The sequence below is a fragment of the Calliopsis andreniformis genome, chromosome 5, assembly GCF_051401765.1.
Source record: "Calliopsis andreniformis isolate RMS-2024a chromosome 5, iyCalAndr_principal, whole genome shotgun sequence".
NCBI lineage: Eukaryota > Metazoa > Arthropoda > Insecta > Hymenoptera > Andrenidae > Calliopsis > Calliopsis andreniformis.
The window spans coordinates 23,840,358-23,852,601 of NC_135066.1; the positions used below are offsets into that span (position 1 = coordinate 23,840,358).

General features: G+C 39.8%; 2 long non-coding RNA genes across 2 annotated transcripts; both read right to left on the reverse strand.

Annotated features, from left to right (window-relative positions):
• Nucleotides 1-936: 936 nt before the first annotated feature.
• Nucleotides 937-1,837, reverse strand: LOC143178998 (uncharacterized). Its single transcript, XR_013001885.1, has 2 exons — nucleotides 1,296-1,837; nucleotides 937-1,188 (listed from the first exon to the last, which is right to left on the reverse strand). It is a non-coding gene; the product is annotated as an uncharacterized LOC143178998 (long non-coding RNA).
• Nucleotides 1,838-9,977: 8,140 nt separating this feature from the next.
• On the reverse strand, nucleotides 9,978-10,678 carry LOC143179253 (uncharacterized). Its single transcript, XR_013001928.1, has 2 exons — nucleotides 10,451-10,678; nucleotides 9,978-10,378 (listed from the first exon to the last, which is right to left on the reverse strand). It is a non-coding gene; the product is annotated as an uncharacterized LOC143179253 (long non-coding RNA).
• Between the last annotated feature and the right edge of the window lie 1,566 nt (nucleotides 10,679-12,244).

The following is a 12,244-nucleotide window of genomic DNA, read 5'->3' on the forward strand; positions in this document are numbered from 1 at the left end:
AAAAAGAAAATTTTTTTTCAAGGTCATTTTTTCAAATTTTCAAGGTCACGTGTGTTTTTTCTATTAATAACTGTTTATGTTATCTGTGTATCTTTAAAGAGAAAAAAAAGACAAATTCAACGATATATCACAACATGTATTTATGTTAAAATTAAAAAATTTTCAAATTTGATGCGCGTCCATTTCCCATGCTCCAATTAACCCCAAATTTTTTCCAGATCATTTTCTCAACAAGTGTCACAATGGGGGGTGAGATTGAAAAAATTTTTTGGTCCAAAAATAAGGTCCACCCTACTGTTCATACAGATACACCTGCTTATGCGTAGATGTTGAAGAGCGCATAGACTGGTCACGTTGGGGACATGGCTGCGACTTGGCAGGAATGCGGAGGGGAACAGAAGATGACGGTGGCGTGTCGTCTCATTCTGAACACACTGGCTCGAAGTTGCTTCGATGATTTGAGAACTGGACTCTTTCGAGCTTCGGCTCTGTTAATCTCTCTCCAATCTGCAATCCTTCTCTTTTTGTTGACGGACGAGAATACATTACTGTTTCCAACCGACCCATTCAGTCGATGATTGCGAGGGAAGATTCGAGACGGAAGAAGAGAATGAATGGGGGGTGGACCAGTGGTTTGAATAGTAGGACAAGGAAGACCTTTCTTTTTACAAATCAAAGATGTATCTTTGTTATAAGTAATCGGAATCATATTGTGTTTGGTATCATTTTAATCGGGAGAAAGCAAGAGACTGATTGATATTACCTGCATGAAAATTCTTTAACAAATAAGGAACTTGACTTTTTCCACTGTTTAATCCCCATTCCTATCATTGCGCTTATTCAGTCTTGTTAGATGCGATGAAGGTGATCTAACGTCGATCCTGATTAAGGAGAAAGGTGGATTTAACCAAAGAAACGTACAAAAAGTAATTCTCTTTGTCGGTCTTGAAAAGGACAGACGTTTATTTAAAATTAAAAATTCTAACGCAGGCTGAAGAAGGTTCCTTGCAGTTGACACTTCCTGGGGGAATGCGGGTCCTCTGTGTCGTCAGCGTCGTTGACGTCTATAAAAGAGAATTAGTGGATCCGTACCCAGCAGCGCACAGAGATCCAAATGGTCGATCTGACTGGCCATAACTATTTTACGTATTTTATACATGTATCCGAATGATATCTAACCCACTTTTCCTAAAAGATATTACTTTTTTAATAGTTTTACAATGATTATTTAAAATTAAAAGTAATAAATTATTCAATTTAGCAATAAAATGTAACAAAAAAGTACTTAAAAATACCTAAAATATTTACGAAGTGAAATTTGAATTATCCAAAACTTCTTCGGAATCGGAGGAAACATCTTCTATATTTTCCTTTTTTGTTCCGCGTAAGAAGGTTCTAGTGGAAGAAGCAGTTGTAGAGTATTTTTCTAATGGAAAATTTTCGTGCATAATTTTGCCGGCATGATCGAAAATGTTGATTTCGAGCTTCAGCCGCTTTTTCTGATAACTGGCCAATTGGAACTAAAGCATGCTCGATTACAATTGATCCATGAATAAGAATTTTATGCATAGTGGGCGATATGGGGTACCAAGAATACAAATCTGTACATAATTTTACATTATCGAGGCTGCATTTTGTAAATTTTTCATTATCCACTTTGTGATAACTTGAAATAGTTTCTAAAATCACTGCTATACGATATATGAGATTTCAGTCCAATTCTGTTATTTCAGCAGATAAATCTGGGTTTGCAAAAAATCTTCTACTGGTATTACTATCATTGGTATTTCCAAAGCCTGGTTTTGGAATATCAATAAGTAAACCTAGTTTACTCTTAAAGTCTTTTTGAATCTGTAGTTTTCGAACTAACTATTTCTTTTTCTGCAACTTCCGTCTTTTGTATAATCCATTTTTTAACCGTTACTTTATATGATAAATGGAGTAAATTCTAAAATAATCAAATTCTTGCATGTAAAATGCAAGTAATCCAAATTCTAATGAGTTTGGATTTACGTCTTTTTCTGCCACTTTTGTTAAATTGTTGAAGTCGCTTAATGTTGCTTCACAAATATAACATTTTCTGGTATATAAAGTTTTAGTAATAGAATTACAGATCTTACCATCAATCATGGTTAATAACATTTCATGTTTAATTGAAAAATTTTTTCCCCATAACTTTATACTTGTGTTTTGTAATGCATTTATTGCCAAACGCATGTCACCGATTTTATTTTGTATGGCGTCAACCGTTTCTTTGACAAATCTAATTCTCATAGGATGACAATGTCATGGTGACGAAGGCGTTGGACTTTGCCATAAAAGTTTCTTTTCATTTAAAATGCAATTTAGTTGAAGCGGAAGAAAAGAACACTAAGAAACATTGCCACCAGAATCAAATTCATTTTCAAATGTTTGTTTGAAATTGCTTTATTGAGATTCATCACAACCCCATTTTGACGTTAATGTTAACGATTTACACTCTTCTTCATTCAAATTTGCCAAAACATCTTCTGAATATGTCAGTAACCGTATAGCGGTATGGTTTAGCAAATCTTGCGTATTTATTTCAGCAGACATCGAAGTTACCTGGTATGATTTTTTCTTGAGGTAGCAATTCATTTTCTCTTTTAACAATATATTGTATGATGGAAACATTTTTTTTATATTTTCTAATGGTTACATACTGCTATTTTGAAAGACCAGCTTCAATAAACAATGACAGAGCTTGCAGTGGTGATAATTTATCTTTATTTTTCTGTTGTCGCATTGAGTAAGCAAATTTATATTTTTTAGCTCATTTGAGGGAACTGGTAATTTCTCCTTGAGTATTGTCGAAGCATTTCTTTTTCCTGATGATTGTAATTGCATTTGAGCAGCAAAAACTATTTCCTCTATTATCACTATACCTCTATAAAACTATATGCTCATGATACTATATAGTTCAATAACGTTTCATCTAGCCAGTTATTAGTTTTCTTATAAAATCGATGTTTTAAACGTTTAGCTTTTAACCATCCCTCTTTAATTGCATTTTTTAACCGCCTAAATCTATACATAATGTCTTGTGGATTACTTGTTTAGAGTAATTGTCATAATTTACAATATAATCTTCAATATACTTTAATTTCTCGTCAATTGTTAGTTCTTTTTTCAAATATAAGGTCGACTAATTGTCGTCGGGATATTAGAGTAACGCCAGATGGAAGTAAAATGCAGTAAAATATTAAGAAGAATTAAAAGCATCGTCCGATAAAATTCAGAGATCTCAGAAATCATAAATGGTAGAAAAACCAAAAAAAAAAAAAACGACTAAAACGAAAATATAAATAAATATTTAACTTTTATCTAGAGACGCAGTACCTTCTCGACACCATAAGATAGCCTATAATCTACGTACCTTTTGTCGCCATGCCTCCTCTAAAGCCTACTCCGACTCCGGAGTCGGCGTCGGCGTCAGCGTCAGCCTCTGGCATCTTATGCTAAAGCGCTAAGTAATTGACTATTCATTTTTTGTTCAAGAACGAAGTAAACTTCGTGAATAACATGTATATATTTTTCATATTACAATTTTAAAAAGAAAGGACTTAGAATTATAAAAGAATTTTAAAAAGAGGACTTTAAAAAGAAAGTACGGGAGAAGCCGAGGTCGGGGTCGCGGTGGCAATCGTGGTCCAGGCCGGGGTGGAAGAGAGGGAACGGGGGAAAAAATTTAATTATTAATTATTATAACTAGTTAGAAAATAAATATATTAAATTAATGTATTTTTCGCAACGTCTCCTTTTATTTTGTATATATCCAGACCTAACCCAGACCTATGCGATTTATGCGATTTATGCAAATTTATAACGGGGGAAGTGATTACCGGTGTGACTCCCAGGCCACTATCAGACTTGGTACGTCCGACTTCGAGGTGGCAATAACCCGTTCCTACCCTCGTTCCCCAGCCTCCAGATCACCCCTGTTTTACCGGCCCGAGCCTATGCAGGGTGTGCCTTTGGCCGGAGGTGCGTCTTCATCGGAGCCGTGCCATTGTTCCTCCTTGATTATAGCTACGTGGTTTAAGACGTTGGGCGAAACGATTCCTCCGACGCGACAGATTCCTGCGAAGGAATCGAACTCGACCTTCGTCGATTCGCTGCGAATTTATCCCTGATCATGAGGTCTCCCTAAAATTAGTACAAATTCCCTCGCGACCTAGGACTAGCTATCCTGGTACCTGCCCCCCCTGGCTAATCTTTCCCCCCCACCCTTTCCGTTGTCGAGCCAGCTGGGTTTCGCCGAAATTGTCTCATTGATCAGTCGACTGTGCGTCTTTCGATCAAACTATCGACAACATCAGTTTCATCAGTGTTTTTGACGCGTCTCTCTTTCCCAAAATCTACCCTCCTCCCCCCTTATGCCCAGAGACGCCGAAAGCTCCCCCCCCCCCCCCCCCCCCCCCGACGGTTATTCAAATCTGAACCCCCTTTTTCCCCCACGCTTTCGATACCCCCCATCCACTACCCTCCTTTCCCTCGCGTGATTTTATCCCTTATGCTTTAGCCTCCTCCCTTTTTCCTACCTATTCATCGGAGACCTCTGATCTCAAAATTTCGCAGCTCAATATTCAGATCATTACAGTGCTGAGATAGGGTGTAAACCTTCCCTTCTCCGGCAGGAGAAGGCAAGTCTTAAATCCCCATATCCTTACGGACAGGTAATTCAGGTCAGGCCTACCGTCGTACAGCTTGCCTTCCCCATTTCTCATACTTAAGATGTATAGCATTCGGTGGAATAGAGACAGGATTTTCATTTCAAAGGAAGACACTTCACCCCTATGTTCTATGTTTCCAAGGAACTATGGGACAAAGCATCTTGGATGTTTTGGAACCTCCCCTGCTCCTATGTTCCACCTTTTACAGTTAACTATGGAGCAGGCGATTAGCAGGATTCGAGAATCATCTAATATCTATACTCTGCCGTGCAAGATTCGCTATGAAGTTAGACTATCCCGTGTGATCGGAAGCACTTGACTACTCCTTGTCTATTCTTCGACATTTCTGTCTAGATATGACCTAGTTTCGTCCAGGAAATATGATCATTATCAAGGTATCCCCTCTATCCCCCTGCTATACATCTTCCCTTCCTACATATCCTATAACCCAGACCTAACCCAGACCCAAGAACATACTATAAATATTATAAACAATTTATATTCTTTATTTTTGGTTTATTATTGCATGTAGAATCACTCTTTCGCGATTGTACCATGAATCTTGTACATAAACTTGTTTTAATTTAATTCTTCGTACAAAATACACAGAGAATGTCATCGTTTGATCTTTAAACTCATCCCTCAAAATTTCATAAAAATTTTTGAAGATCTCATCGAAGAATCTCCTTCCGAGTTGAAACGTGAAAATATCTATAATATCAAAAAACTGCGTGTGCTTCTTTCCGAAGCCGTCCGAAGCGGTCCGAACCGCCGAGCTCACTTTCTGTTCGAACCTCATAATGTCACTCGGAATGACTTTTCATGGGACTTCTTATGGGACATGCAGGAAACACGCAGCTCGTATAATTGCATGCGTAGTGGTGCGTCAAATTCTCGAAACTCGAGGCAACATGGGCCTCCTGATTAGGCGCCGCCTGGTGTGTTCAAGTGGAACTAAACTTGTCAGGTTTTTACTCTGTTTTGTCTCTAACCTGCCAAAAAGCACTGCCAAAACGCGCTGACGCTTTACGCCCTTATATTGAAAGACTTTGAGCTGGAAAAGGGCTCATTCGATAGAGGAAGGTTCAATCTAGCCCACGCTGGTCATGATTTCGCTCAGAACAATCTCTAAATTAGCTAAAAATGCTTAGATTTCATGGCTGTGAATTTGTCGATTTTTGCTTTACTTTGAATGCTCATATTACTGAACATCAGCAGAATCTGATTAAATCATGACCAGCGCGGGCTAGATTAAAACTTGCTCTATCGAATGAGCCCTTTTCCATCACAAATTTTTTCAACATAAGGACGTAAAACGTCAGCGCGATTTGGCAGTGCTTTTTGGCAGGTTAGAGATAAAACAGAGCAAAAATCTGTCGAGTTTAGTTCGGCTTGAGCGCACCAGGCAGCGCCTAATCAGGAGGTCCTGTAGCGACTCTTTTATATTAAAAACCACAATATTTATGAAATAAATATATATATTAAATTTCTCACAAAATACACGACTGTTCTTTTCACAATCTCAAAGCCTATTCAATTCTATCGTTACTATAAACAAATTAATAGTTGAATTAACAAACAAATAAAACCACGCGCGTAAATCGAATTTTCGATGACGCTAGCTTCCTGTTTCCGGTTCTTCTTTTATGTGGTAGACTCCACAGCCTGTATTGCCCTGATTTGGCACGTGAGTTTCGAGAATTTGCCCCGCTAATGCATATACAACTATACGAGCTGCGTGTTTCGTTCATGTCCCACAAGAAGTCCCGTGAAAAGTCATTCCCAGTGATATTGTGAGGTTCGAACAGAAAGTGAGCTCAGCAGTTCGGATGCCTTCGGAAAATTTAGGAAAGAAGCTTGAAACGCTTAGGTCCAATTCACCGACAAGCGCAACGAGGCACACGCAGTCTTTTTGATATTATAGATATTTTCACTTTCCGATTCCGAAGCAGATTCTTCGGTGAGATCGCCAAAAATTTTTTATGAAGAATTAAATTAAAATAAATTTATGTACAAGCCGATATAATCGAGAAAGGGCGATTCTACATGCAATAATAAACCAAAAATAAAGAATATAAATTGTTTATAAGGTACATAGTAATTTTTTAGGTCTAGGTTAGGTCTGGGTCACTCCCGCCGCGTCGCTACGATGCATATATTTTTATATATTCTTGTGTCTTTATACTTTGTATCTTTTTCGCGCCTGGCACGCGCGCTCGGGATGAGACTGGGGAACGATCGAACGAATGCGTCGGCTGCGTTTGTCATGCCGCGAATAACGAATGCAGACGGCAAAGAATAACAGCAATCGGGATGAAGGAAGCGCCAAAGAATCCTTATTCGATGCACCTCGCATATGAAATGAGAGAAAAAAAAACAATCCAAACACAGGCCGTTTGCATTGGTTGCGCAACGGCAACAATCACAGGGCCGCGAGGAACAACGGTAAAGGAAAGGACGAGAGGACGACGGACTATGAGAAACACGGAAACAGGATGACAACAAAGGAAGGAAAAGCATAGGAAAAGAAGAGGTAGTAAGACGGAATAAAGGAAAGGAAAGGAAGAACAAAGAGGAAAACAGGAAAGAAAAGACAGGGAAACGAAGATGCGGAAAAAAAGAGAAAGGAAAGAAGGAGAGAGGAAAAGAGAGAGGGGGAGAGAGGGAGAAAGAAAGAACAAACTAGGAAAGGAAAAAACAAGGAAACACGACGAAATCGAGAGACTACACGATAGATGGAAAAGAAAACTGCGAAAACACGAGAAAGAGAGAGGGAAAGGAGAAGAGCAAGCAAAAGTAAAGAACGAGCAAAACATAGAACTATACTGCGCTCACTGAGAGAACGCAGTCGTTTCACGCAGATGGCTTCCATTGCCCCGACTGACTTTTCCACTGAGATTGGTGAAGGATTCAAGAGCCTAAAAGGACACGCCTTGCTTCTTTCTACTCTGTATACCTAGTGTCCAAATGAAACAAATGTTTCTATCTATTAAGAAACAATATTTATTGAGATATCAATGTATAAGAATCCACAGCTTATTTGATTATAAAGAAACAGCAACGGTAGAACTGTTTCCTGGATTTCCTACAAAATGTTCGATGCGACCAGGTAGTTTATGATGTTACGAGCCGAGGGCTAGATGGTCTGACCGAGGGTCAGGGTTTTTGGAATATTGTTATTTTTTCGTGGACGAACCAACGGGTAACTTTGCACTCGTTGGGAGCCACTTCACGGATGTGGACGAACCAGTGCGCAACTGCCAACACCGGGAGCCACGTTAGGATTTGGGTAGGTTTTCGTGGACGAACCGACACTCAACTTGGCGAGTATCGGGAGCCACTAGGATGGAATAAAGACTGTGGACGAACCAGCGAGTAACTTTGCACTCGCCAGGAGCCACCGGGACGTGGACGAACCAGTGCGCAACTGCCAACACCGGGAGCCACTTGTAGGTTAGGAAAAGGACCTTCGCAAGGATTGCGAAGATGTTAATATAACCTCGTAACTTTTAAATTTACAATATCTATCTCGAGCGGTAAAGATATATTATTTGTGGGATCGTTTACGCGTTCGCTTCTTATTGGATTTAGGAAAGGTTTTGATTGAACTAAATCCAATTTAACAAACCTTATAAAACTGTATATAATTACACGTTTGAGTTGACTCGAAGGAATACAAGTGTTTATGATTTTACGTGTCGCGGAACTAAGTCCTCTCTCTCTCGATTACGCACAGAGGTATGCGGGGGACGCGTCGTTAAGACTACGTTACAGTGAGTTTTTTACGTACTGTACTCAAAGATTTTTGCTTGAAGGAGAACTAATGCTCGATCTTGCTTTCCGGTCTAAGCCACGTACTAACTTCAAAACTGGATTACGAGTGAGCCCGCTAGACCGAGTTTCTTAGCCTTTTTATAGTCAAAAATCTATAGGGAAAATGGTGGGGACTCGGTTGCATCGCAGAGTTTCTAAGAAAATTGAGAGATATTAATTTCGAAGAAAATCTATTAATTGGGTGCAACGGAAATGCCTATCGGCCCTTACATGGTGACTTCCAGGCAAAGTCAAAGGTCAACGGAAGGAGCTTTGAATCGAGCCCTTTCATAGTTACTTTACGTAACTCGTCTGGACTCGTAACAATGACACGGGAAATCTAGGGTCGTTTATGGTATTGCAACGCAGTAAGAATACTGACTAGTACCAGTACGTTTGCGGTCGACAGAGACGATATTCAAGAAGATTTTTATTTGCTAACAGAGCCGCATTAATACTTTCGGAGAAAACTAAAATCTAAAAGAATATCGTTTGCTTGCTCAAAATTTCTTTCACACCGTTTATGCGCTAACACTTGAAGAAGTGACTTTCTTTAGAAATGGTAGGACCTCCAAGGGCCCAACAAGGGGTTCATGGGTAGGGATGTGCTCGGGAGTGACAGAGCCAATAACTAATGAGCGTAGGCGTGAACTGCGCAAAGGGTACGAAAACTCGTCAACCGACAACTGCGTTCTCCCAGTGAACGAAGTATAGAATATGGTTCGAAAAGAATGTATAAAAACAATGCAGGAGAGTAGATCAGACACGAGAAACGCGAAGAAATTCACGAGATGCATGTACTTGCCAGCGAGATGGCGGGCCGAATTCACGGAAGCGCATGTACACCGACAAGATGGCGGGTCGGATGCGGAAACGAAACGAACGATGCTCGAACACATATACAAGAGGATAAACGAACAAAAGCGATGATAATCAAAGACAAGGAACGCAGAGGAACGGGAAACCAGCATAGAAGGCGACAAACAAGGTCATGAGAAGCACAGGAATACTGGCAACATGAACGGTACACAAACGCATCGAAATCCAAATCTCACGGACCTCGCGACTAAACGCGAACATAATAAGTAGATAATACGTAAAAACGGACACCTAAGTACAACTGGAGGCTCTCGAAAGAGAGAAAAATGAAAAGATAGACGGACCATGCAAACTTGACATGGAACCTAAGGACAACTCAGGGCTACACAAGGCCAAGGATAAAAGCGGACACGCGAGTCATGCAAGAACAACGGAAATCGAACCGAGACGAACCAGCTGATAAATGCAACATGAAAAACGGTAATGACAAGCGAAGAATACAGAGAGAAAAAAGGAGATTCGCGATAGCATAATGGAAGCAATGGAAATGAACACAAAGTTGACACGATACAAAATAACCTGAAGCAGAAGGAATAATGCAAAAGCTATTCACTCGAAAAACCACAATCCTAGCGACATGGTAACGCATAGAAGCCCGATTGCACGGGCACCAATGTATACTAATGAAAGCAAGTTCGAGAGAAATACGAGGAAACCAACGAACCCGGCCAACTTGGCATGGAACGCAACGGAAAGGTAAGCCCACGCTCGGCCAAGAAGTCAAAGTCGACCCGAACGTAAAACTGAGATCACCCTGGATTTCTGCTTGCAGGAGAGCGCAAGCAATCGGAGGTGTCGACGATCAAAAAAAAAAAAAAGAAATATGCACTTAACTCGCCCACAAAACGATGAAACTAGGTCACAGCCAGACGGATACGTCGAGGCACAGGCGAGGAGTAATCGATGTCTCGGATCCCACGGGACGAGTCTAGCTCCACAGTGAGCTCCGCATTGGGTAGGACGAAGCATAGGTGTAGACGACTCCCGACTCCCTGAAAATCAAACGTTTCACAGTTAAAATCTAATCGACGATTCGAGTACTCCAACACGAGAGGTCGCCTCACAGTATAGCGTGAACGCGGAACGAGGGGACGGGCGATCCCCAGCGGACGAACACAAACGCAATGTACAGAGACGCACGCCTCACAATTCGATGGAGACACAGGAACACAGCGGCGAACCGTTCCGCAGCCGCGCGACAGTGCGGGACACGAGGAGAACCCGCACTGAACCGCGGGAACACCGGAACCTGTGCTGCCAGACTGAGGACGCAAATCTTGAGAATTACTCCCTCCACTACATATACTAACGCACGGGCCGCGTATCCGCGAGCTCGGCGCTTCGGGAGGTCGAGAGAGAAGGTGGATCGTGATGCGCAGTTTCTCATTCTTTGAAATGTTTAAATCCCAATCGCTAGCATGTGGCAAGCGGCACGCACCATGCGCGAGCTTTCCGATTGCCTGGATATTTTCAGTGTCCAACTTAGAAAAGTATTCTAATGAAAAAAAATTTCAAAAATTTTTTCTGCAGAAAAACTCATTTTAGGAGCCCTTGATTACGTTTTAACTAATAAAAAGAGAGCTTTTTTTAAAACCGCATATGTTTATTAACCCAATTGCATTTAAACGACTGAATGAATTTCAATGAAACTTTATATCTCAATTTTATATTCACATCTCAAGATCTTATTAGATTTAGAGCAAAATCGATGCATGGATTATCGAATTAACCCTCTTATCGAATTAACCCTTTCTGATTCAGAATTAATAGCACTTCAGAATTCAAGATTATCACAAAATAAATACTCTGATACTGAAAATTCGTCAAATGTATGTATTAGAATAGGAGTCCACTCTTAGCCAGTAACGTGCACGCTATCACAGCTTTTAATATAAAATATTTTTCAATGAGGTTTTTTAATACATTTTTTCAATTTTATGTCTGAGTTGATCTCGCAGCTATTATAAAATAACGTACACACTACCGCTCGATGAAAACCGGGTGAAGGTGGTGGTTTCTTTCATCGGGAGGGAAATGTAAAAAATTGTTTATGTGATCGAAAACATGTAATATAATGTATATCAAAATAAAAGATAAAATGAAACGGAAAAGTTAAACAATTCTTTACATTTCCAAAGAATAGAAAGCACAAGCAGAAGAGTTACATATGACGGAATTTCGAGATGATTGTTACATGTAAATTTATTATATAACTAATATATATAAATTTATATGTACAATTATCTGGAAGTTCTGTCTATAAATACTATTTACAACAAGCAAGCATATTTACAGCGAGCAAGCGTATTATATTTACAGCAGGCAAGCATACCTAAAGCAGGGAAAGAATAGAAATTATGTGAAGCAAGTCAGAAAGCTATTTACATGTTAGCGATGTCCAAAAAATAAATTAAATTAGAGTAATCTAAATGAAACTAAATATAAAACTAAAAGTGATACTGTTCTGGACATCGCTAAGTCGCGTCAAAGGACGAAGAGGGAGTATCCGCGAGGCCGTCGTCATGTGCGGCATATAATCGTAATTGACAGTTCTGTTTCTTAACAGAACAAGAATACAAAGTCTCAGATGACATGAGGGGCATTGACGGAAGTCGAACTAAGTTTATTACGTTTCTTAGTCTTTATGTCCGGCAACATGGAAAACGATCTTTCGGCATCGGCATTCGAATTGGGGAGCGATCTAATTGAATTTACTAATCTACATAAACATGGATATTTACTAAAGCCCTGATCATTTGGGGTTAACAAAATCGTTTTCCAAAAATTGTCGAAATCCATATTTACATATTTTTGTTGATCCTCATTTGCGAAGTCCAGATGCAATTCTAACCATTCTT